This window comes from Octopus sinensis, linkage group LG11, assembly GCF_006345805.1.
Source record: "Octopus sinensis linkage group LG11, ASM634580v1, whole genome shotgun sequence".
NCBI classification, from domain to species: Eukaryota; Metazoa; Mollusca; class Cephalopoda; order Octopoda; family Octopodidae; genus Octopus; species Octopus sinensis.
The window spans coordinates 22420930-22444790 of NC_043007.1; the positions used below are offsets into that span (position 1 = coordinate 22420930).

The 23861-nt window shown below is 40.3% G+C and overlaps 1 protein-coding gene and 2 long non-coding RNA genes across 4 annotated transcripts in view; 2 read left to right on the top strand and 1 right to left on the bottom strand.

Moving 5' to 3' along the window:
* The first annotated feature begins 3542 nt into the window (after positions 1-3542).
* On the top strand, positions 3543-5015 carry LOC118765345. The gene is made up of 2 exons (XR_005001182.1): positions 3543-4277; positions 4648-5015. It is a non-coding gene; the product is annotated as an uncharacterized LOC118765345 (long non-coding RNA).
* Positions 5016-5221: 206 nt separating this feature from the next.
* LOC118765348 lies at positions 5222-6008 on the bottom strand. The gene is made up of 2 exons (XR_005001185.1): positions 5850-6008; positions 5222-5624 (listed from the first exon to the last, which is right to left on the bottom strand). It is a non-coding gene; the product is annotated as an uncharacterized LOC118765348 (long non-coding RNA).
* Positions 6009-12042: 6034 nt separating this feature from the next.
* The window catches only part of LOC115217059 (kinesin-like protein KIF27), a 103044-nt gene continuing 91225 nt past the window's right edge, over positions 12043-23861 (top strand). For both annotated transcript variants that reach the window (XM_029786642.2, XM_029786643.2), the window contains exon 1: positions 12043-12226. The gene's annotated coding sequence lies outside the window, so the exon portion shown is untranslated. The remainder of the gene's footprint in view (positions 12227-23861) is intronic.

A 23861-nucleotide genomic window follows, 5' to 3' on the forward strand; every position in this document is an offset into this window, starting at 1 on the left:
ATATCAACCCTAGTGTTCAAATGGTATTTATTTTATCAACCTTGAAAGGTAACATCAACCTTGGCGGAATTTGAACTCAGAACGTAGCGACGAGCAAAATAGCACTAAGCATTTCATCCAGCACACTAACAATTCTGCCAGCTCGAATAATCGTTGTCATCATTCCTTAGCATCCATTTACCATGTCGGCCTGGGTTGGACGGTTTGACCAGGGCTGGCAAGCTGTGGATCTGCACCATATTCCAGTTTGATTTGGCTTGGTTTCTAAGGTTGGATGCCTTTCCTAATGCCAACCACTTTACAGGGTGTGCTGAATCCTTTAACATGGCACTGGCACAAGGTTCTTGCTGGCCAATCCTCTTTACCAGTGGATGCAGTCTTTACACTTCTGCCATGGAGGACAGATCTTCTTGAGTACAGCAAGGCTGTATCTTGGTCCTTTGGCATCTGACCCGAAAGGGTCAGCATTCTAAGGTCATCCTTCAATAAATAATAATAATAATAATAGTGGGTGCTTTTACGTAAAGGCATGTAAAAGCACCCACTATACTCTCGGAGTGATTGGTGTTAGGAAGGGCATCCAGCTGTAGAAACTCTGCCAGATCAGATTGGAGCCTGGTGCAGCCATCTGGTTCGTCAGACCTCAGTCAAATCATCCAACCCATGCTAGCATGGAAAGCGGATGTTAAATGATGATTAATAATAACAATAATAATAATAATAATAATAAAGAAATGAAATGGAACCAGTATGTGTTTATTATTGGCACAATGACCCCCCCCCCCGCCTCCCAAGATACAACAAAATATGTTTCAACACACAAGTTCTCATCAAGAATCTTGTGAACCAAATACAAAAACTAATCACTAATATTATCCACAAACCACGAGTAACCGCATTGAGCATCATGTCTGAGAAATTTGAAATAAGGAAACTACAGGAAAAAAATTCTATCAGAAATTAGGCAAAACTGAAACTCGAGATCAAGGATTTAAGAGATAGAAATGAAATTAGAATTAATTAATTTATTATGTTTGATAATCTGAAGTGTCCAGCTGAGTATTTCCTTATAGCAATAAAGCCTAGCCACATTTTGAGCTGTGCAGCTGAGCTTGCTCAAGCAACAGTGAAATTTGTTTTTTGTTATACTCTTTTACTTGTTTCAGTCATTTGACTGCGGCCATGCTGGAGCACCGCCTTTAGTCGAGCAACTCGACCCCGGGACTTATTCTTTTTGTAAGCCCAATACTTATTCTATCGGTCTCTTTTGCCGAACCGCTAAGTAACGGGGACGTAAACACACCAGTATCGGTTGTCAAGCAATGCTAGGGGGACAAACACAGACACACAAACACACACACACATATATATATATATATACATATATACAATGGGCTTCTTTCAGTTTCCGTCTACCAAATCCACTCACAAGGCTTTGGTCGGCCCGAGGCTATAGTAGAAGACAATTGCCCAAGGTGCCATGCAGTGGGACTGAACCCTGAACCATGTGGTTGGTAAGGAAGCTACTTACCACACAGCCACTCCTGCGCCTATGTTTTTTTCTTGTGAGAACTTTTTTTTGTCTTGGCTAATTTTTTATTTCAGTGCTGCAAACTAGAAAAATTCCTCATTCTATAATGCCTTATCTTATTATAATTGTTGTTGTTATCATTATTATTATGATTAAGGTGGCGAGCTGGCACAATCGTTAGCATGCCAGGCAAAATGCTTAGCAGTATTTCGTCTGCCGCTACGTTCTGAGTTCAAACTCCGCCGAGGTCGACTTTGCCTTTCATCCTTTCGGGGTCGATTAAATAAGTACCAGTTACGTACTGGGGTCAATATAATCGACTTAATCCGTTTGTCTGTCCTTGTTTGTCCTCTCTGTGTTTAGCCCCTTGTGGGTAGTAAAGAAATAGGTATTTTGCCCATCGCTACTCAGTTCAAATTCCGCCAAGGTCAACTTTGCCTTTCCTCCTTTTGGGATTGATAAAAATAAATGCCAGTTGAGTACTGGGGGTCAATGTAATTGACTTACCCCACTTGCCCTTTAATTATTGGCCTTGTGCCAGAAATTATTCTTATTATTGTTGTTGTCTCAAGCAGTGAACTGCAACTCCCATGGGTCCAGTTACAACCAAGTAGACTGAGCCATTTAGAAGTCATTCATAAGCGATAGAGTGAAGCTATTTTCTTTAGTAGAGTGAATCCTATTAATTTGATCAGCTGCAACTATTATTTAAATTATAGTGTTTCAACCGCAAAAAAAAAAAAAATTGTTTTGTTTTTTTTCGTCGTTATTTCTTGATGTTCAAAATTAATTATGTAGAAATAGCAAAGCTGTTTTTGACATTCTTGGGTACTTGACATCCTCATCACTAAATATATTTCTTCTCTCTCCTGTTTTCATAATATTTATGGTACACAAGCTTTAACTTTGAACTACTTGAACATACGAAAACAAAAGGTTAATATCTGTATAAAAATTCTAAATTCCAGCGGTGGTGCCCCAGCATGGCCGCAGCCTTCGGGCTGAAACATTTTAAGGATTTATTATTATTTTTTTTTTTTGTCCATTTTCTTCTACTTGAATTTAACATACTTTACAAGTTTTGAATTTGTCACTTTTTGAAGAAATATCTCCGTTGGATTCAATTATTATTGTTTTACTTCTTAGAGTGAGAAGTCTTTTGTGCTCTGGTTGATTTTGTGAGAGTGGACAGCAGCCCTTGTCAGAGGTCTCTTTCAGCACATTATAAGCTTTGATAATTGGTTGTTAATTAGCGTGGAAGGACATTCCACTCCCAAGTACCAATCTCAAAATCCTAGCTGTCCCCAGCAGAGCAGTTTTTTTTTTTTTGCTTGCTCTGCTCCCATGTCTGATTTCTATGACATATTTCTTGAACTTAATTGTTATTATTATTATTATTATTATTATTATTATTATCATAGTCAAGGAACATAACTTTGCTTGCATTTCTCTGACTGACAGAAAATGATAATCATAATTCAATCGTTTTCTTGAGCAAGGTGCATAACTCTGCTTACCTTAGTTTGATAAGCAAGTTCCACTCCACATAGAATGAAAACTGTAGTCAGTTGATATTTAGTATAATTTTTTTTTCCTTTTTTTATCTCTTAGTCTGAGAAAGAAGAGTATGCCTATAGTCTTCTCAGATCTTATAGTTTGAGTTATTACTCATATAAGAAAGCAGATCTATCTGTTAAAATACTCCACCAACAGACAAATGGTCGATTTTGTGATCCTATCCTACTTATAGCATTGGAAGAGGTAAAATATTTTAAGCATTCGTTTATTCTTTTATTTGTTTCAGTCATTTAACTGTATCTCTTGCCGAACCGCTAAGTGACGGAGACGTAAACACACCAATATCAGTTGTCAAGCGATGTTGGGCAGATAAACACAGATACACAAACATATATACACACACACACACACATATATATATATATATATATATATATATACACACACGATGGGCTTCTTTCAGTTCCTGTCAAATCCACACACAAGGCTTTGGTTGGCCCAAGGCTATAGTAGAAGACAGTTGCCCAAGGTGCCATGCAGTGGGACTGAACCCGGAACCATGTGGTTGGTTAGCAAGCTACTTACCACACAGCCATTTAAATTTATTTTACTATTCAAGAGATTTCAAATGTTATCCCTGCCCTCCCCTACTTTCAAATTCTGTGAATTACTTTCTATATTCTGTTCAGATTTAATCAGTAGGGTCTTGGTATTTTTTTCGCTAAGGTTAAATTTGAGGAAGGAATCACTTGAAGTTATGTAGTCTTGGGTCAGTCCTGATTGAGCAATTCCTTAGCATGTAGGTTATGGACCAAATGACAAGAAGGTGCTAGAGTGTGTTAACTTACTGTGTATTATCTCAAAAGATTTCTGGACATTACTGTCTTGAGTCCTAGGGCCCACGGGACCAATTCCCCAGTTCTCATGGCATATAAATGAAATCACAACATTCCCCCTGGATGGGATGCCAGTCCATTGCAGGGTTGCTCATTTACAGCCGAGTGGACTGGGGCAACGTAAAATGAAGTGTTTTTGCTCAAGAACACAATGTACCACCCAGTCCGGAAATTGAAACTACAATTTTGTGATTGCTAGTGCAACACACTAACCGCAAGACTACATGTCTTCACATGAAAGATCTGTAGGCAAATGTAACTAATCATTAATTAATCTTGTGTTCTGGAGATATTCTTTTGTAGATTTATATTGCTTAATATATAAAAGTAAGGTTGTGTGTCTGTCTACTCCGATTTAGATTCCTAACTACTCCCACATTTTGCGGTTTGCAGTTAACCAAAACCGGGTATCTTATAGTCGTGATTCATATCGAGCCCTTCTGGTATTAGCGTGAGTCTACGATTTTTAAAATAATTTACCATCATTTTTTTCCATTTTAATGCATTTTTTTAAGGGAAGTAACTCTCTAAAAATGTCTACGATGAGTCAACGATTTTAAAAAAAATTTACCATCATATTTTTCCATTTTAATGCATTTTTTGCTATTTTTTTACTATAACTCTCTAAAAATGCTTTATAGTTATTTCCCTTACAAACCCGAGCAACGCTGGGCGATACTGCTAGTTGCTTAATAAAGCAAGCTAAGTATTGTTTGGATGAAGTAGGGGCTTTTTGTTATGTTTTTGTGTACAGTACATAAGCAGTTTTGGGTTGCCTTCTGATTTGATGGCATTCTTTCATTTGTGGAGTAAAACCTTTTCTGTCTGTTTCAATTCCATGTGAAGAATAAATGCCAGAGTTGTTTATCTTTCATCTGCTTGATACTACAGAGATGGAAGTCTAACACTTGCCTTATGAACCCTTGTGGTGTGGTAAAGAATTCAGTTTGTAAACTGGGGATGGGATTAATTCTGGCATTAATACAAAAAAGAAACCCCCTCGCAAAAAAAAAAAAAAAAAACTAATTCACACTTACTTATTTATCAGCCACTCATCTTTGCCATCTTAAGCAATAATTTATGCATTCATTATCTTAATTGCTCCTGCCATTTTCTAAGTAAAATACAAGATGTCTACAAAAGTTCTCTAGCGGTAGTGCCCCAGCATGGCCGCGGCCTTCGGGCTAAAACATTTTAAAGGATTTAAGGATTCATAATTTGTTGATGGCCATATGTCTGCTGAACCAGGTCTGACCTGGACTAAAGATTAGTTCCAAAACTGACCGGCAGATTCACTGAGGAAAGTGTTTTTTGAACTTTTTATTACTTTAGCACTGTTGCCTTATAAATGGTTTTCTAGACTTCTTGTGGCTCAGTTATATTATTTGTATATATTTATAAAAGTGTGGAGGCTGTTTTGTATCCTTTTTATAAATCTTTTTGTTATTCATTTTTTTAAAATTCTACCACAATCTTACATAGCTTTATAATTCTTGATATTTTCACTTGCTTTCTATTGTATAAGTTGTGTAGTTTTAGCATTTGCTAACAATTCTTTGCCTGCTGGGTCCTTAGCTCTGTTGACTCTCTCTTTAGCATAACTTACAGATAAGTAAACTAAAAAAATATTTTAATAACCTTTTTCTACTTTTAGCACTTCACAGTGAAATTATTTAACCCTTTCGTTACTGTATTTATTTTGAGATGCTCTGTGTTTCTTTCAATTAATTTCAAATATAACAAAGAGTTTAGTAAAATAACTTAGTCATCATTCCGCTAGTTTTAGGAACGTAAATTGTGACTAAGGTTTGGTGGAAGATTTTAATTCAAAACTTATGGAAACAAGACATTTATACTCAGAGCCAGAGGCGGTTTCAGCCGGGTTGGTAACGAAAGGGTTAAACATCTTTGTTATTTTATAATGATCTATATTTGTCTCTTGTACATATTAAATTTATCCTGTTTCGTTTTTTTTTTTATATATTTTTATTGTATTTCATTTCACATTTGAATTTTGTAAATAAATTCTTCTTTCTGTTCAACTGTGATATCAAAAGTTTAAAAGCATACTCTTTTACTTGTTTCAGTCATTTGACTGCGGTCATGCTGGAGTACCGCCTTTAGTCGAAAACAAATCGACTCCGGGACTTATTCTTTGTAAGCCCAGTACTTATTCTATCGGTCTCTTTTGCGGAACCGCTAAGTGACGGGGACATAAACACACCAGCATCGGTTGTCAAGCAATGCTAGGGGGACAAACACAGTCACACACACACACACACACACATATATATACATATATACGTTGGGCTTCTTTGAGTTTCCGTCTACCAAATCCACTCACAAGGCTTTGGCTGGCCCAAGGCTATAGTAGAAGACACTTGCCCAAGGTGCCACACAGTGGGACTGAACCCAGAACCATGTGGTTGGTAAGCAAGCTACTTACCACACAGCCACTCCTGCACCTATATCTGAATCTCTTGCTACTTTATGTTCATTTTGCTAAATCATCGAATCTGTTTGTTTCTGTCTTTTACACTGGTTTTCTGCATTGTACTGTGGCCATTCTGGGGCAACACCATGAAGAGTTTTTAGTAAATCAAATCAATCCTTGTACTTAGTTCTTTTTTTGTTTTTGTTTTAAAGCCTGTTGCCTACTCTGTTGGTCTCTTTTGCCAAACCGCTAAGTTATAAAGACATTAACAAACCAACACTAATTGTCTAAGCGGGGTGGGAGAACATTTCTAACACATATCTGACACACTCACACATGCAACAGGCTTCCACACAGTTTCCGTCTATAAATTCACTCATAAAGCATTGGTCAGCCTAGAGCTATAGTAGAAGACACTTGCCCAAGGGGTCAGGCACTGGGGACTGAACCCCAAACCACACCATTGCAAATAAAGCTTTATAATCACACAGCCAAGGCTGTGCCTATATTGTGTTAAAAAAAAAAATTAAAACCAAATTAAATAGGAACTGAAATCCCTAGAATTTCATATTGTGATTCCTTTGAAAGGAATAGCAAATCAAAGACTGATTACCAATATCATTAAGTGGTTGGCATTAGGAAGGGCATCCAGCTGTAGAAACTCTGCCAAATCAAGACTGGAACCTGGTGCAGCCATCTGGTTCGCCAGACCTCAGTCAAATCGTCCAACCCATGCTAGCATGGAAAGCGAACGTTAAACGATGATGATGATGATGATGATTAACCCTTTAGTATCTAAACAGGCCATATCCGGCCCAAATATGCTTCCTGTTTCATGCTCTAACTAGTCAGATCCAACCTTTCACACCTACCCTTCAATGCCATTCTAGAAATCTACAATCTCATCATGAAAACTTTAAAGCTACAAAATAAAGCATGATTAATTATAAACAATGTCAATGAAAAAACATTACATTTTGACAAAATAATCTGAATACGAAAGGGTTAAAGTAAAATGCTTTACCATTCCATAACAAATCGTTCTTTCACTGCTTTGGTTTGTTGTTCTATTCGTTTATTCAAATCTATTGCCTATGCAAACATTGTGTGTCTGTGTTTGTCTGGATATTTTTACAGCAATAATCAAATTTTTATGTTCAATAAATGAGAAAACAATCAGAATACCTTGAAGTTTTTTTTCCATTCCTGCCAGATTTTAACCATTGTCTTCTCAAATGTTACAATTTACTTTTTACTTCAAGGAATTGTGTTTTTTGTTTTGTTTTTTTTCCAATTTTTTTTGGTGTTTTTTTTTTCCAAATTTCCCAGATACAGCAAAATTTGATGATGTAGATGGTGACAACAATGATAGTGATGGTAGTGATGGTGTAGATGACAATGATGATGAAAATGATGTCGATGATGATGATGATAACTGATATCAATGTCATAATGATGATAACAATGCTGGAAAATAGTGCTGTAGATGCTGAATGTTGTTCTTGTTGTTGTTGTTAAGCAACAAGACAGGTAAGGGTGATTAGGTGATGGTCTAGGGCTTAGGGGCAGGAGACCCCAGACCTTGGAAAAAAAAACTTTGGTTGTCTTGTAGTCGAGGGCTCTTCGTTGACACCCGACACCACTGGGAGGTGGCCCTCGAAGTCGCTGGAAATGGAAATCTCCAGGTCCAAATTCTTGAATGGCTGTTGACGCTGATGCCAGTGGTGACAGTGGTAATGTCAATGTTTTGGTGATGACGGGGATAATGACATTGCTGGTGATGTTGACGGCAATGTTGACACTGCTGGTATTGATGGCAACAGCGATGTCAATAATGGCAGTAATCTCAACACCTGCAGCAGCAATGATGATGACTGTGGAAGCAATGATGGCAATGCTAATGTCAACAGAGATGTCAACAAGTGTGTAGATGACGGCAGTGAAGATGAAGGTGCTGCAAGTAGTCAAGATCAACAATGGTTGCCCACCGATGGATCTTGAGGCGGCAGGAGGGAAGGAAGGATTTCTGGACATGAAGGAGGAACTCCACCCTCCCGTCGTAAAGGAAAAGAAAAAAAGGAAGGAGAAAAACGGGGCATTGCCGGCAGTTGCTGGTGCACTGGCAGAATGTCGCCTTACTGGCACTCGTGCCAGTGGCACATGAACAAAACATTCAAGCGAGGTCGTTACCAGTGCCGCTGGACTGGCTCCTGCGCAAGGTGGCACATAAAAAAACACCATTTGAGCATGGCCGTTGCCAGTACTGCCTGACTGGCCCTCGTGCCGGTGGCACGTAAAAGCATCCACTACACTCTCGGAGTGGTTGACGTTAAGAAGGGCATCCAGCTGTAGAAACTTTGCTAGATCAAGATTGGAACCTGGCACAGCCATCTGGTTCGCCAGTCCTCAGTCAAATCGTCCAACCCATGCTAGCATGGAAAGTAGATGTTAAACAATGATGATGATGATATATATATATATTAACCTGATCACTTTAATCGTTCATTTTTCAAATTTGCCAGTGTTCCTATTGATTATCTCACTGTATTCACTGCTGTCCCAATGTTTCCCTTATGACCTCTCATTTACCAATTCTTTATTATTTTATTTTCTCTCTCTCTCATTCTTTTTATTCAGTACCATTATAACACATTATATAAGTCTATGTGATTATGGAGCCAACCCAAACCAATCTTTTCTTTTCGTCATGACAAACCAACCTATTCCACTTTGCAATTTACAAACTTTTTCTACTCACTTTCCTGACACAGACTATCACCTGTAGCCTTGGAAACCAATGATATATTCCCTGAACTGCACTGATTTTAAATCGTTTCTGTAAGAAAAGCTACCTACAATAGGACCAAAACTCAGTTCTCTGAGAGGTTTACATTCCAGTTACTTATCCTCAGTTTTCACAGTATCAATCAGTAGGTCATATGGGAAGTCGCGATTTGGATAGGATTAACTTTTAATCACCTCTACATCATCATCATTGATCGACCGTGGTTGAGACAATGGAAAAGCTATTAGGTATTAGGCTGCCCTTGTCAGGTCAGGACCGATGTATGCAGCATCGGATCCTACTACTGGTAAACCAGTACAACCTGTGTCAGTGGGGTAGAAAGGGCTCCTTAGCCGTAGTGAAGGCAATCTATCTAGGGAGATAACCTTACAATAAATCACTCGGTCCGTAGCTTAGAAATACTAGGTTGACGTCCAGCGGGAACAGCTTTGTTTCATGGAGGAGGAAAGACCTTCTTTAGTGCTTGGTTGTACAATGCTTTCCAATGTGTGTAGTAGCGGTGTGCGCTCACATTATTAGCCATTTGAAAATACTATGGAATTTACAATTAACTGCACCTCTACATATTCTGGTGGAGACTGTAGTATGTCACTATTCCTTGCTGTTTAGTTTAGAAATGGTAAATCATCTCTAAAGGCTGGATTTTGCAATCACTTTTATTGATCTCTGTTTATAAACTAGTTAGGTGTGCCAGAATTACATCACGTTCCCAGACTTAACTCCCTTGATGTATTTACATTGGTGACTACCAATGCACAACACACACACACACACGTATATGTGAGGAAGTGTTTGTAGCGTACCTTGGTGAAATCCTTTCTGTTTGACATGTGTAATGCAAATGCGGACGTGGCAGAACACAGCCATCTTTTGGCCCCTTGGGCCCAGTTGTGTCCGCTGCTCTGATTGGTTGGTTTCAGTGCAGTTTAACTCTTCCTTTATTTCGCGCCAATGTGTAAACCAACCAATCGCAGCCTTCTGATATGGTCATGTGACACAGTCTTCTAGGTTCTCTTCTGGAGCCCACTAATCTCTTTAAAAGCTAGATCAACAAACTGGAATTCGTCTTTGGTTCTAGTCCTTCTTAGGACTAACCTCTGACCACAGAGCACAGCCAGTTTCAGTGACACAGCCATGTTCCAGCTACAGACACCACCACAGCATTTTAGGACCTTTCTCCACTGTTGCCTTAAGCTCAACGTCGCCTTTCAATCTTAACATCGTCTCCACCAACATCAATACATCCACAACCATTTTGCCTAGGTTTAAAAGATCCTGGCTTTGGGAGAAAAAGAAAATACAGGAGGGATCAGTTAATTATGATTTTATTGAACATATTCCCTTCTCAGATTTGCACACTTATTGCAGAGGTCCTTCAGTTTTTCTAAGCCCTGTAAAAGAACTTGAAAGGTTGGGCCTTCAACCAAGCCTTTTGTGATACCCTTAAAGCCAGGAACTTTACTGCACCCCCTTGTGTATATATGTGTCTGTATATATAAGCATGGTTATGGATTAGAAGCTCACCTTGCAACCAATGGTCTCAGGTTCAGTCCCACTGTATGACCTCTTGGGTATTACTCTTTACTCTTTTACTCTTTTACTTGTTTCAGTCATTTGACTGCGGCCATGCTGGAGCACCGCCTTTAGTCGAGCAAATCAACCCCGGGACTTATTCTTTGTAAGCCCAGTACTTATTCTATCGGCCTTTTTTGCCGAACCGCTAAGTGACGGGGACGTAAACACACCAGCATTGGTTGTCAAGCAATGCTAGGGGGACAAACACAGACACATACACATAAATATACATATATACGACAGGCTTCTTTCAGTTTCCGTCTACCAAATCCACTCACAAGGCATTGGTCGGCCCGGGGCTATAGCAGAAGACACTTGCCCAACATGCCACGCAGTGGGACTGAACCCGGAACCATGTGATTGGTTAGTAAGCTACTTACCACACAGCCACTCCTGCGCCTACTATGGCCCTCAGCTGACTTATATTATGTGAGTGAGCTTGGTAAATGGAAACAGCGTGGAAGTATGTCATGTGTATGTATGTGTGTGCGTGTGTATAGCCTTGTGTCTATTTGTCCTTCATCACCACTTGGCAACTGGTGTTGGATTGTTTACTCTCTTGTGACATAGTGGTTCAACAAAAGAGACAAGTGTGTGTGTTCCTTATTGAGCCACGCCTGGCTCCAAAGGGCCGGTTTCCTGGTTTCCTTGGCGTATAGGTTCCCCACTTGGACGGGAAGCCGGTTCGTCACAGGTGAGCTGCAAGATGCAGGAGGAAAGAGTGAGAGAAAGTTGTGGCGAAAGAGTCAGCAGAAGTTTGCCATTACCTTCTGCCGGAGCCGTGTGGAGCTTATGTGATTTGCTCATAAACACACACATCGCCTGGTCTGGGTAGTAAAGAAATACGTATTTCGTCTGCCGCTTCGTTCTGAGTTCGAATTCCACCGAGGTCGACTTTGCCTTTCATCCTTTCGGGTTCGATTAAATAAATACCAGTTACGCACTGGGGTCGATATAATCGACTTAATCCCTTTGTTTGTCCCCTCTATGTTTAGCCCTTGTGGGCAATAAAGAAATAATAAACACTATCTTTATCCTTTAGTTGATCTACCTATTTGCACTTACGTCTCTCTATCTCTTTCTCTCTCTCTCTCTCTGATTTTTTTTATATCGCTGTTCCCCCTCTCTCTCTCTCTCTCTCTCTCACGCGCGCGCACACTATTTCCATAAGGTCTCAGTCGATCCATCAAAATTATAGCGTCTGTAAATATAGACTACCGGAAGCGCGTGTTTCTGCATGTCATGCGCAATACGATCGGGTTCCCTGCCCTGCCCAAAATTGATCTAGTTGTTGTTTATATGTAACTATCGAAACGGGCGTTCCAGCTGCACGTTCAAACAAGGTGTCGTTTTGTCAAAACTTGTGTACTGAGACGATGCGTAGCGATTTATTCCGTGATTATTTTGGTTTTATCAACAACAGGGTTCGAAGAATTACTAGTCTACAGTTCGTTTAAATCGTGCAGGTAAGTTCTCTCTGCCAAACTTCTCCGACGTGTTAACTCTGTCTGAAGATCTGGTTCCATTCTGTCGTTTTGATACACAGAACTGTTTGTTTCACCAAATCGTAACCTCTGTGTGTGTGTGATGAGAGAGCAAAAGAAATTTGGCGATCTTTCGTCTCTAGTAGACCTTTCCGTCGATTTCCGTAAAAAAATTTTTTTTTTTACATATGGGCTTGCGGGAACTTTTGAAGTAATGAGAGCGAAAGAGACTAAGAGAAAGCGATTGTATGACGAGGGAAGTTCTTTTGAAGTTACCGTGCATGGAAAGCATTGATGTACATGTGTGTGTGTGTGTGTGTGTGTGTGTGTGTTTGATGGGGTGTGGGAGACAGTATGTTGTATAAGTGAAGTGCTTCTGTTAGTGTGTGTGAAGAGATAGAGTAATGTGTGAAAGAAAGAGATAACTGAAATTTTTTACTCGGTGTATGTGTATATGTATGTATATTACTTCAAAAGTTCCCGCAAACCCATATGTAAAAAAAAAAAAAAATTTTACGGAAATCGACGGAAAGGTCTACTAGAGACGAAAGATCGCCAGAAATTTCATTGCGTATTATTCTTATATTGTATTGTGTTACCGAAAATAACGCCGATTGTGGGAATGATAATTCTACAGACACAAACTTTCAGAGCCGTAACGAAAGGAGGCGAGGCAGAGATGGGGCCCGATGAGGCTGTGTAACGTTCATGCTTATTCTCACAACCAGTTCAACCTCATGTTGAAATAGTTACAATTAAAGAACTCGGTTTGCAATTCAGGAATAATAATAATAATAATAATAATAATAATGGTTTGGAATTTTGCCGCAAGGGCAGCCTCTCCTCATAACATCAGTACATCTCATGTGGTACTACTGTTACTGCTTCTACTTACTAGTGGTAAGAAAAGACCGATATCAAGAAAAGACCGACGCATTCATAGACACGGGTCGGTACTACTTGAGAACAGTGGTCCCGGTGCGCGCACTCGTGTACTCGCGCATCCGCGCTTGCAAGTCATGACCAGTCGATCGTGTTTTTTGTGTGTTATTTACTTTGTTTAAAAAATTATTTATTTTGTGGTTTATTTACTTTGCTAGGTAGTCGTTGTAGAATCGACTAGTCACGACTAGCTAGCGCGGATGCGCGAGTACGCGAGTGCGCGCACCGGGACCACTGTTCTCAAGTAGTACCCACGGGTCTATTGTCAATTCCCATCTACTTTTTCTTGTGGATTTTCGTGGATTCCTGAAATATAAAATTACTTCTACTACTACACACTACACTTTTTCTGTCACCGTCGTTCCTACACTACTGATAAAACACTACTACTACTATTACTACAATCCCTATACTTAGATGACCACGACCCCAACAATCAGAGGCCCCTATAGCGACACAAATATGACTTTCACCACCACCAACACCCGTACCATCATTACTATTATTACTTCTGCAAGTACCCTTATCAGGATCATAGCTGTTGCTGTGAGTGCCTTCCGTGTCCTTTTAATCTTACAAGTAGCAACACGTCTATGAACCCCCGTCCCTTTTTTTCTTCTTTTTGGTCACAAGCCTGCATAGATACAATACATCTACAATAACAAAACTCTAACATTAAACTCTTCAAGCTGAGATGACAGGGACACCTGATAAAACACAAAAGCCTTGACAATTATCATCGGAGTTCTGTCTTGTAATTTAGAAGGTTTCAGTATAGGTGCAGGCGTGGCTGTGTGGTAGGAAGCTTGCTTCCCGACCACATGGTTCCGGGTTCAGTCCCACTGCGTGACACCTTGGACAAGTGTCTTCTACTATAGCCTCGGGCCAACCAAAGCCTTGTGAGTGGATTTGGTAGACAGAAGCCCGTCGTGTGTGTGTGTGTATATATATATGGAAAAAAAAATGTCAAGATAGAAAATGGTAAAATAATTTTATAAAAAACATTGAGACTTTTTCAACTGTAAGTATGGAAAGCAAATTTTGGAAAAATTAAAAGAATATTTGCATAGTGTTCAAATACAAGTGGCATTTTCCTTGTTTCTGCCTGTCTCTGTCTCTCTTGTTTACTCTTGTGAGTTTGAGGTCATTTTGAATTCTTGGTAGGGAAGAAGAAGAATGTGGGAGTGCCATGACAGTAGTATATGTATATGTATATATATATATATATATATATATATATATATATATATATATATATATATATATACTCAAGATTAATCAGCCGAAATTGCGAAGATGATCCGGTTCTTGACTGATGACTGAGAACTTCAAAAGTCCCGTCCGTGTTTTTTGTGTCGTCTTCTAAATGTTTCACGTTCTTGTCCCAGTTTGTGTATTTTTTTTTTTTTTACTTTTACATATATATATATATATATATATATATATATATATATATATATGTATGACGATACAAAATGAGACAAGAACGCAAAACATCCAAATAGACGATACAAAAAATATGGACGGGTCATTCGAAGCCTTTAATCTTCAGTCAAGAACCGGATCATCGTCGCAATTTCGGCTGGGAGTACGCCACTGAAATCGTAATTGGAAATCAAAAAAATTTTATCCGTGACTCTACCACTTTTTCCTCGTTCTTTTTCCTTGTACTTTTTCCTCGTCCTTTTTTACCTTTCTTCTTCTGTGTACCGTTGACGATTTTTTTCCCCTCTGTCTTCCCTTCTCTGGATCTTTCCTTCTCCTATGTTTCCGACGAAGAGCTCTGCTCGAAACGTTAAACTCTCCTTCTTTCCTGAGCATCCAATAATACTTTATTTGTTCCACGTCCTCGCGTTGTTGTGTTTTTTAATGCTTTCTTGTTTGGATTAACTATATATATATATATATACTTATTTGTGTTTGTCCCTCCTTCCTCCCACCATCGTCTGACAACCGATGTTAATGTGTTTACGTTTCTGTAACTTAGCGGTTCAGCAAAACAAACCAACAGAATAAGTACTCGGCTTACAAAGAATAAGACCTGTGATCGATTTCTTCGACTAAAAACCGTTTAGAGCAGCGATCCAGCATGGCCACAGTCAAATGACTGAAACAACTCTACTTTAGTGTAGTCAACAAACTTTCCACAGAAGACCCTGTTCTGCAGGGGTCTCCAACCACCGGGATTGCGGATCAGCATTCTTCACTGCCACCGCATCGATCGGGTTCCTACAGCCGGTCTTCGTCATTGCCTGAATCTCCGGCCCCTCCCTTTGGTGCTTCTACAACGGCGCTTAAAGTGGTTTGGTCATGTGGCCCGGCGTCCAGAGGGTGAGCTGATTCACGATGTCCTCCCCCCACCTCCACTTCCCAGCTGGCGCAGATGCGCAGGCGGGCAGCTGGAGACCTGGGCAACGACGATAAAGGAGGACCTCTCCGAACTCCCAGGTCCGCAGGTGGTCGGTCTGCGCAGATGGAACCGCGAATGGCTCGCTATCTCCAGTGACCTCACACAAGACTGTCGAGTGTGGGTCACCATGGTTCATGATGCTGTTAGGACCAGAGAAGAAGCCACCCTGGGTGAACGCCGTCACAAGTTCAAGTCAGTACTCACTCAGAGTGAGAGAGAGGGAAAGAGAAAGACTCAGTTTCATTGCTAGAAGAGCTAAAGGTTTACTTGACATTTTCCATCCACCCCATCCTCACTCTGGCTGGTATGGCATTGGAACTCTCACCTGCACCACTGGTGCTTAAGTGTTAGGGAAACCATCAACTACTTCTATGGAACCTTCTGAGCACTTAAAGGAGTTTCACACAGTAACATAGCTAGGAAAGGGTGAGGGAGCAGTCTGCCCCAAACGAAGCTATTATGGGGAAGGGTGACACTTTTGGGCCTGCTGTATACTGTAATCCTGTATAGGCAGTGAGCTGGCAGAATCGTTAGCACGTGAAATGCTTGGCGGTATTTCGGCTGCCGTTACGTTGTGAATTCAAATTCCGCCGAGGTTGACTTTGCCTTTCATCCTTTCGGGGTTGATTAAATAAGTACCAGCTACGCACTAGGGTCGGTGTAATCAACTTAATCCCTTTGTCTGTCCTTGTTTGTCCCCTCTGTGTTTAGCCCCTTGTGGGTAGTAAAGAAATATGTATAGGGGGCTGTGGGCATTAGGGGAGGGGTTGCAGGTGGCACACACTCTAGCTATTGGATTGTCTGGAAAGTTTGTGCCGATTTATAATAGCTTACCTTTCGACTTATTTTAGAACATGGTTGAGTCCATAAAATAGGATTTGATTACACCTTCATTTAGAGCACAGTTTAAGCTATCTTTTTGTGGAAGAAGGTTTGTGTTCCTATAACCTGTGTTAATTCTGTAACCCTTTAAAATGGAAGATAAGAATATTCATTTTCGGCACTTGATGCTTTGGGAACCAGACAAAAATTGCTGCAGCTCGGCTGGGATGTGTTACCCCACCTTCCATATTCACCAGATATTGCTCCTTCGGATTTCCACTTATTCAGGTCTCTGCAGAATAGTCTTAATGGTAAAAGTTTCAATTCCTTGGATGATGTAAAAAGATACCTTGATGAATTCTTTGCCATGAAACTACCTCAATTCTGGGAAGAGGGTATTTTCAAGTTAAAGGAAAGATGGAGATGCATTGTGCAACAAAATGGTTCATATCTGGTTGATTAAAAATTGATGGCAAGTATTTATTGACCTTTTCCTTTCCTTTAAAAATTGGTACAAACTTTCCGGACAACCCAATACATCACTGATTTCACATGTGCTCTTACTGCTGAGTATTACTACGTATCTGTTATATATGAAGCGGTAGCGGCTCGTAGATAAAATTAGTGGTGGGGGGTGCTGCTTCAGAAAATTTTTAGCCATTGTTTTAATATTTGTATAAAAAGAAACAAACATTTAAAAAGAAAATTTATACATAAACTTGATCGGTTCGCGCTTTAGCCACTGCCGGGTAGTGTGTTTAATTTGTTCACTAAACACTGCCACGAATTCCCCCTAAATTACAAAATAAGGGGGGTGGGAATCTGCCCTATTTTTCAAATCCTGGGAGCAATGCTGTAGCTGGAAGCAGGATAATAATCTAATTCTACACTTTATCACATTCAAGTATATAAACACGTTTTTAAGCAGAATACATAGGGAGTCAAAAAGAAACACTACTTTTCACTACTGGGGTAGGCACTGCATGATGTTAAATCCATGCCAATCTGTTGTCCATGCTGGCATGGATTGGACAGGTTAACCAGAGCTGGCAAGGCTGGAAAGCTGCACCAGACTCCAGTCTGATTTGGCATGCCCTTCCTAACACCAACCACTTTACAGTGTGTGCTGGGTGTTTTTAACACACACACACATATGCATGCACATACATATACACAGTTTCTGTCTACCAAATTCATTCACAAAACATTGGTTGACCCAGGGCTATAGTAGAAGACTATAAAGCGGCGAGCTGGCAGACATGTTAGCATGCCAGGCGAAATGCTTAGCAGTATTTCGTCTGTCGTTACGTTCTGAGTTCAAATTCCGCTGAGGTCAACTTTGCCTTTCATCTTTTCGGGGTCGATAAATAAAGTACCAGTTTCGCACTGGGGGCGATGTAATCGACTCAATCCCTTCGTCTGTCCTTGTTTGTCCCCTCTATGTTTAGCCCCTTGTGGGCAGTAAAGAAATATATAGTAGAAGACAATTGCTCAAGGTGCTGTGCAGTGGGACTGAACTCCAAACCACGTGGTTCGAAAGCAAACTTCTCAGCCATAACAACCATAGCTACGACTATTGATTGGAGGGGTTTAAACAACAATATCAGCATGGAGTATTTTCTGTATCCATGTTGCCCACCTCAACTCCACCTTTTTCTAATTAACACAGAACAATTGACCCTAAAATGTAATTAGGCATTAAGGCAGTGGATTATAATTCATATCTAAACAACACCACAACAGCAGCAGCTGTGACCCCACCTGTTTTAACCCCCCTTCTGTTGCCTTGCTTCGGCTGATCGACGAAGCTACAGCATACGAATGCTGCTTGTCAGTACAACTTTCTCCTCATAATCAATAATTTGGTAATTAACCCTCTTGCAACATCCACCATTCATCTCCATCCAATTTCCTGTGCGTTTCAACCCCAATTAAACTTTTATTATTAATAGCCGGACTTCTGTTCTTTGTTTTGCCAGGCTGTTTCTGCTTCACTAAATTCCACATACTGCCTCATTAGGTCTTGCATATATATATAGATATACATATATTGTATATATATGTATATAAGCTTGCACACACACACTCATATATGAGTATATATATAGATATGTGTGTGCATATATATATGCATATATATGATATATATATAATGCATATATATGCGCGTGCATATATATGAATGTATATATATATATGTATGTGTATGTGTGTATATATATATATATATATATATATATGTATGTATGTATGTATATGTATGTGTCATCATCATCATCATCATCATCATTTAACGTCCGCTTTCCATGCTAGCATGGGTTGGACGGTTCAACTGGGGTCTGGGGAGCCCGAAAGCTGCACCAGTCCAGTCAGATCTGGCAGTGTTTCTACAGCTGGATGCCCTTCCTAACGCCAACCACTCCGAGAGTGTAGTGGGTGATTTTATGTGCCACCGACACAGGTGCACATAAACCTGTGTCGGTGTGTATATATATATATATATATGTGTGTGTGTGTGTGTGTATGTGTGTATATATATATATATATATATATATGTGTGTGCCCTGTTTACTGATGTATACAGAATGCTTAGCTGGATGTAATAGGGCATTGTGTAAAAACTAACGAGGCTGAAGCAGATCTCGAACAGAACAATGGGCAAATATATATATATATATATACATATCTATATTTGCTATGTATCAGAGCACACAACAATCTCGAGTGAATGCTCAGTTATAGTGTTGTCTCTTTGTCTCTGTGAATATCCTTACCATATTGTTGTTTTTAGCATCCACTTTTCCAGGCTCACATGGATAGGACGAAATTTGTTCCTTACTTGGAAATAGGCAAGGGTTCAAGACAGAAAGAGCATCCAGCCATAGAAAAAAAAATCTGCCTCATCAAGCATGGAAAAGTGGGGGTTAATTAAGGACCTCTTATCTTGTTCTTGTTTCAGTCATTGGACTGCGACCATGCTGGGGCACCACCTTGAAAACTTTTTTATCGAATTGACCCTAGCATTTATTTTTTTTTTCTTTCAACCTGGTACTTATTCTGTCAGTTTCTTTTGACAAACCACTAAGTTATAGGGATGTAAACACACCAACACCAGTTGTGAAGCAATGGGTGGTAGTGGTGGGGTCAACAAAGACACACTCACATGTACACACATAATGGGCTTTTTTTTTGGTTTCTGTCTACTAAATCCACTCACAAGGCTTCAGTTGGCCCATGGCTATAGTAGAAGCCATTTGCCCAAGGTTCCATGGTGTGTGACTGAACCTGGGACCATGTGGTTGGCAAGCAAGCTACTTATCACATAGCCACGTCTGGATGTTTATGATGACGATGATGATGCTATTTATATTACCCAATATATTAAGGCGGCGAGCTGGCAGAAACGTTAGCACGCCGGGCGAAATGCTTAGCAGTATTTCGTCTGCCATTACGTTCTGAGTTCAAATTCCGCCGAGGTCGACTTTGCCTTTCATCCTTTCAGGGTCGATAAATAAAGTACCAGTTTCGCACTGGGGTTGATATAATCGACTTAATCCCTTTGTCTGTCCTTGTTTGTCCTCTCTGTGTTTAGCCCCTTCTGGGCAATAAAGAAATATATATATATATATATATATATATATTACCCAATGATTGGTGTAGCAGCATTATGGTCAGCTGCTAGAAAGGGGCACAGAAATACTTACAGGGGCATCAAATTGCTGGACTAGGTTGTGAAAGTTGCAGAAAGGGTCATAGCTTGATTAATTAGAAAGTGAGTTAATATAGATGAAATGCAGTTTGGATTTGTGCCACTGATGTTATCTTCCTGGTAAGACAGCTGCAGGAAAAATACTTGGCCAAAAATAAACCTCAGTGTCTGGCTTTTGTTGACATAGAAAAGGCTTTATCTGGTGGCAATACAGAAGCTAGGGATAGATAAGGGGTTAGTGAGGGCTGTACAAGCTATGTACAGAGATACTATTAGTAAGGTGAGAGTTGCCAATGAGTATAGCAGAGTTTTGTGTACAAACAGGAGTCCACCAATGCATGCATGCATGCATATAACCCATTTCTTTACTACCCACAAGGGGCTAAACACAGAGAGGACAAACAAGGACAGACAAACGGATTAAGTCGATTACATCGACCCCAGTGTGTAACTGGTACTTAATTTATCAATCCTGAAAGGATGAAAGGCAAAGTCGACCTCGGGGGAATTTGAACTCAGAACGTAGCGGCAGACGAAATACGGCTAAGTATTTCGCCCGGCGTGCTAACGTTTCTGCCAGCTCGCCGCATATAACCATCCACCCATGCATGCATGTATGTATGTATCCATCCATCCACCCATCCACCCATGCATGCGTGTTTGGGTTTACAAACAGGAGGAACAAGACCTGATGTATGTAATAGGGCTAAATCATATACTTTAATGTGAGGCTTGTCTCTGTTGGTCCTCTCTATTTTAGCTGTTTGCAGGGGACAGGACGTAGTCTCAGCTTTGAATAAATGCTTAATATTACACACAGGCACACGTGTATGTAATATTAAAATTCAGATTCTGTCCTGATGTAACTGCATTTAAAAAAAAAAAAGACACACAAGAAAAAAACAGTACATTGTGTCAGTTAAATGTTTTCACTAATGTACTCTTACACATCATCATCATCATTGTTTAACGTCTGCTTTCCATGCTAGCATGGGTTGGACGATTTGACTGAGGTCTGGCGAACCAGATGGCTGCACCAGGCTCCAATCTGATCTGGCAGAGTTTCTACAGCTGGAAGCCCTTCCTAACGCCAACCACTCTGAGAGTGTAGTGGGTGCTTTTACATGCCACCGGCACGAGGGCCAGTCAGGCGGTACTGGCAACGGCCACGCTCAAATGGTGCTTTTTATGTGCCACCTGCACAGGAGCCAGTCCAGCGGCACTGGCAAAAGTCCCTTTTGCCTAAATTAATTTCCAGCATTTCTGTACCCTAGAACCCTACTTTATCTCCATCACTAGACAACAGAGAACACGAAAAGAACGCAGTTGGTGAGAAGAATCTCAGATAGGCACAGGAGTGGCTGTGTGGTAAGTAGCTTGTTTACCAACCACATGGTTCCGGGTTCAGTCCCACTGCATGGCACCTTGGGCAAGTGTCTTCTACTATAGCCTCGGGCCGATCAAAGCCTTGTGAGTGGATTTGATAGACGGAAACTGAAAAAAGTCCGTCGTATATATGTATATATATATATGTGTGTGCATGTATGTATGTGTGTCTGTGTTTGTCCCCCTAGCATTGCTTGACAACTGATGCTGGTGTGTTTATGTCCCCGTCACTTAGCAGTTCGGCAAAAGAGACCGATAGAATAAGTACTGGGCTTACAAAGAATAAGTCCCGGGGTCGAGTTGCTCGATTAAAGGCGTTGCTCCAGCATGGCTGCAGTCAAATGACTGAAACAAGTAAAAGAGTAAAGAGAGTATATACATTTGACACGTGTGTATGCACATGTGCATCCTTGTAAGGTTTAGAACCAAAGCATGCATCATGAGAAATGCATTAATTTTTGATGAGATAAATTGCAGGAAATATAAATTCGTGGACATCTATTTTGCCATTTAGTACTGCATGTATACCCATACTCAACCCTCTTGAGGTATAAGGACAATCACCAGAAGTAATATATAATTCATGGGTTTTCTTTCACCACTCTCTCTCTCTCTCGTTCTGTTGGTCATCATCTCCCAGTGCGTTTGTAGTAATGCCTGTCTTAGCTCTAAGTCTTGAATGTGTGTGTGTGCATGTGTGAATGTGTGCGTGCGTATGAATGTGTGTGCATGCATGAATGTGTGTGCATGCATATGAATGTGTGTGTGCATGAATATGTGCATGCGTAAATGTGTGTGCATGCTATGAATGTGTGCATGCGTGAATGTGGGCATGCATGAATGTGTGTGTGCGTGAATGTGTGCATGCATATGAATGTGTGTGTGTGAATGTTGACATGCGTGAATGTGTGTGTGTGAATGTTGACATGCGTGAATGTGTGTGTGTGAATGTGTGTGTATGTGAATATGTACGTGCATGAATGTGTGTGTGTATGAATGTATGTGTGTGTGAATGTATGTGTGCGTGAATGTGTGCATGCATATGAATGTGTGCGTATGTATGAATGTGCGTGCGGGAGTATGAATGCGTGCATGCTTGAATGTGAGCATGTGTGAATGTGTGTGTGCATGAATGTATGTGTGTGTGAATGTGTGTTTGTGCATATGAATGTGTTTGTGCATAGGAATGTGTGCATGCATGAATGCGTGTGTACATGAATATGTTTGTGAATGTGTGCATATGTGAATGTGTGTATGCGTGAATGTGTGTGTGTGTGCATGAATGTGTGTGGCTTAATGGTTAGGGTATTCGGCTTGTGACCATAGGGTTGTGAGTTCGATACTCGGCAATGTGTTGTGTCCTTCAGTAAAACACTTTATTTCCCGTTACTGCAGTCCTCTCAGTTTTGTTGCACAATGTGTCTCCATCTTTCCTTTAACTTGAAAATACCCTCTTCCCAGAACTGATGCAGAGACCTGAATAAGTGGAAATCCGAAGGAGCAATATCTGGTGAATATGGAGGGTGGGGTAACACATCCCAGCTGAGCTGCAGCAATTTTTGTCTGGTTCCCAAAGCACCAAGTGCCGAAAATGAACTTTCTTATCTTCCATTTTTAAAGGGTTACAGAATTAATACAGGTTATAGGAACATACTCTTCCTCTTTATTCTTTTATTTGTTTCAGTCATTTGACTGTGGCCATGCTGGAGCACTGCCTTTAGTCGAGCAAATCGACCCCGGTACTTATTCTTTGTAATCCTAGTACTTATTCTATTGGTCTCTTTTGCCGAACCACTAAGTTATGGGGATGTAACAAACCAGCATCGATTGTCAAGCGATGTTGAAGGGACAAACACAGACACACAAATGTATACACACACATACATATACACATATATATATACGACGAGCTACTTTCAGTTTCCGTCTACCAAATCTACTCACAAGGCTTTGGTTGGCCCGAGGCTATAGTAGAAGACATTTGCCCGGGACTGAGCCCAGAACCATGTGGTTGGTAAGCAAGCTACGTACCACACAGTCACTCCTACGCCATAAATCTTCTTCCACGTGCTCTAAATGGAGGTGTCGTCAAATCCTATTTTATGGACTCAAGAATAAGTCAAAAGCTAAGCTACTATAAATCGGCAAGAACCTTCTGGACAACCCAATATTTTACTTCCTCTTGTTTCTATTTTCTCTGAAATGTTAGTATTTCTTTCTGAACACCTGTAATATTATTTTGTCCTTGTATTTCTTATTTCTTTATTGCCTACAAGGGGCTAAACATAGAAGGGACAAACAAGGACGGACAAATGGATAAAGTCGATTACATCGACCCCAGTGCGTAA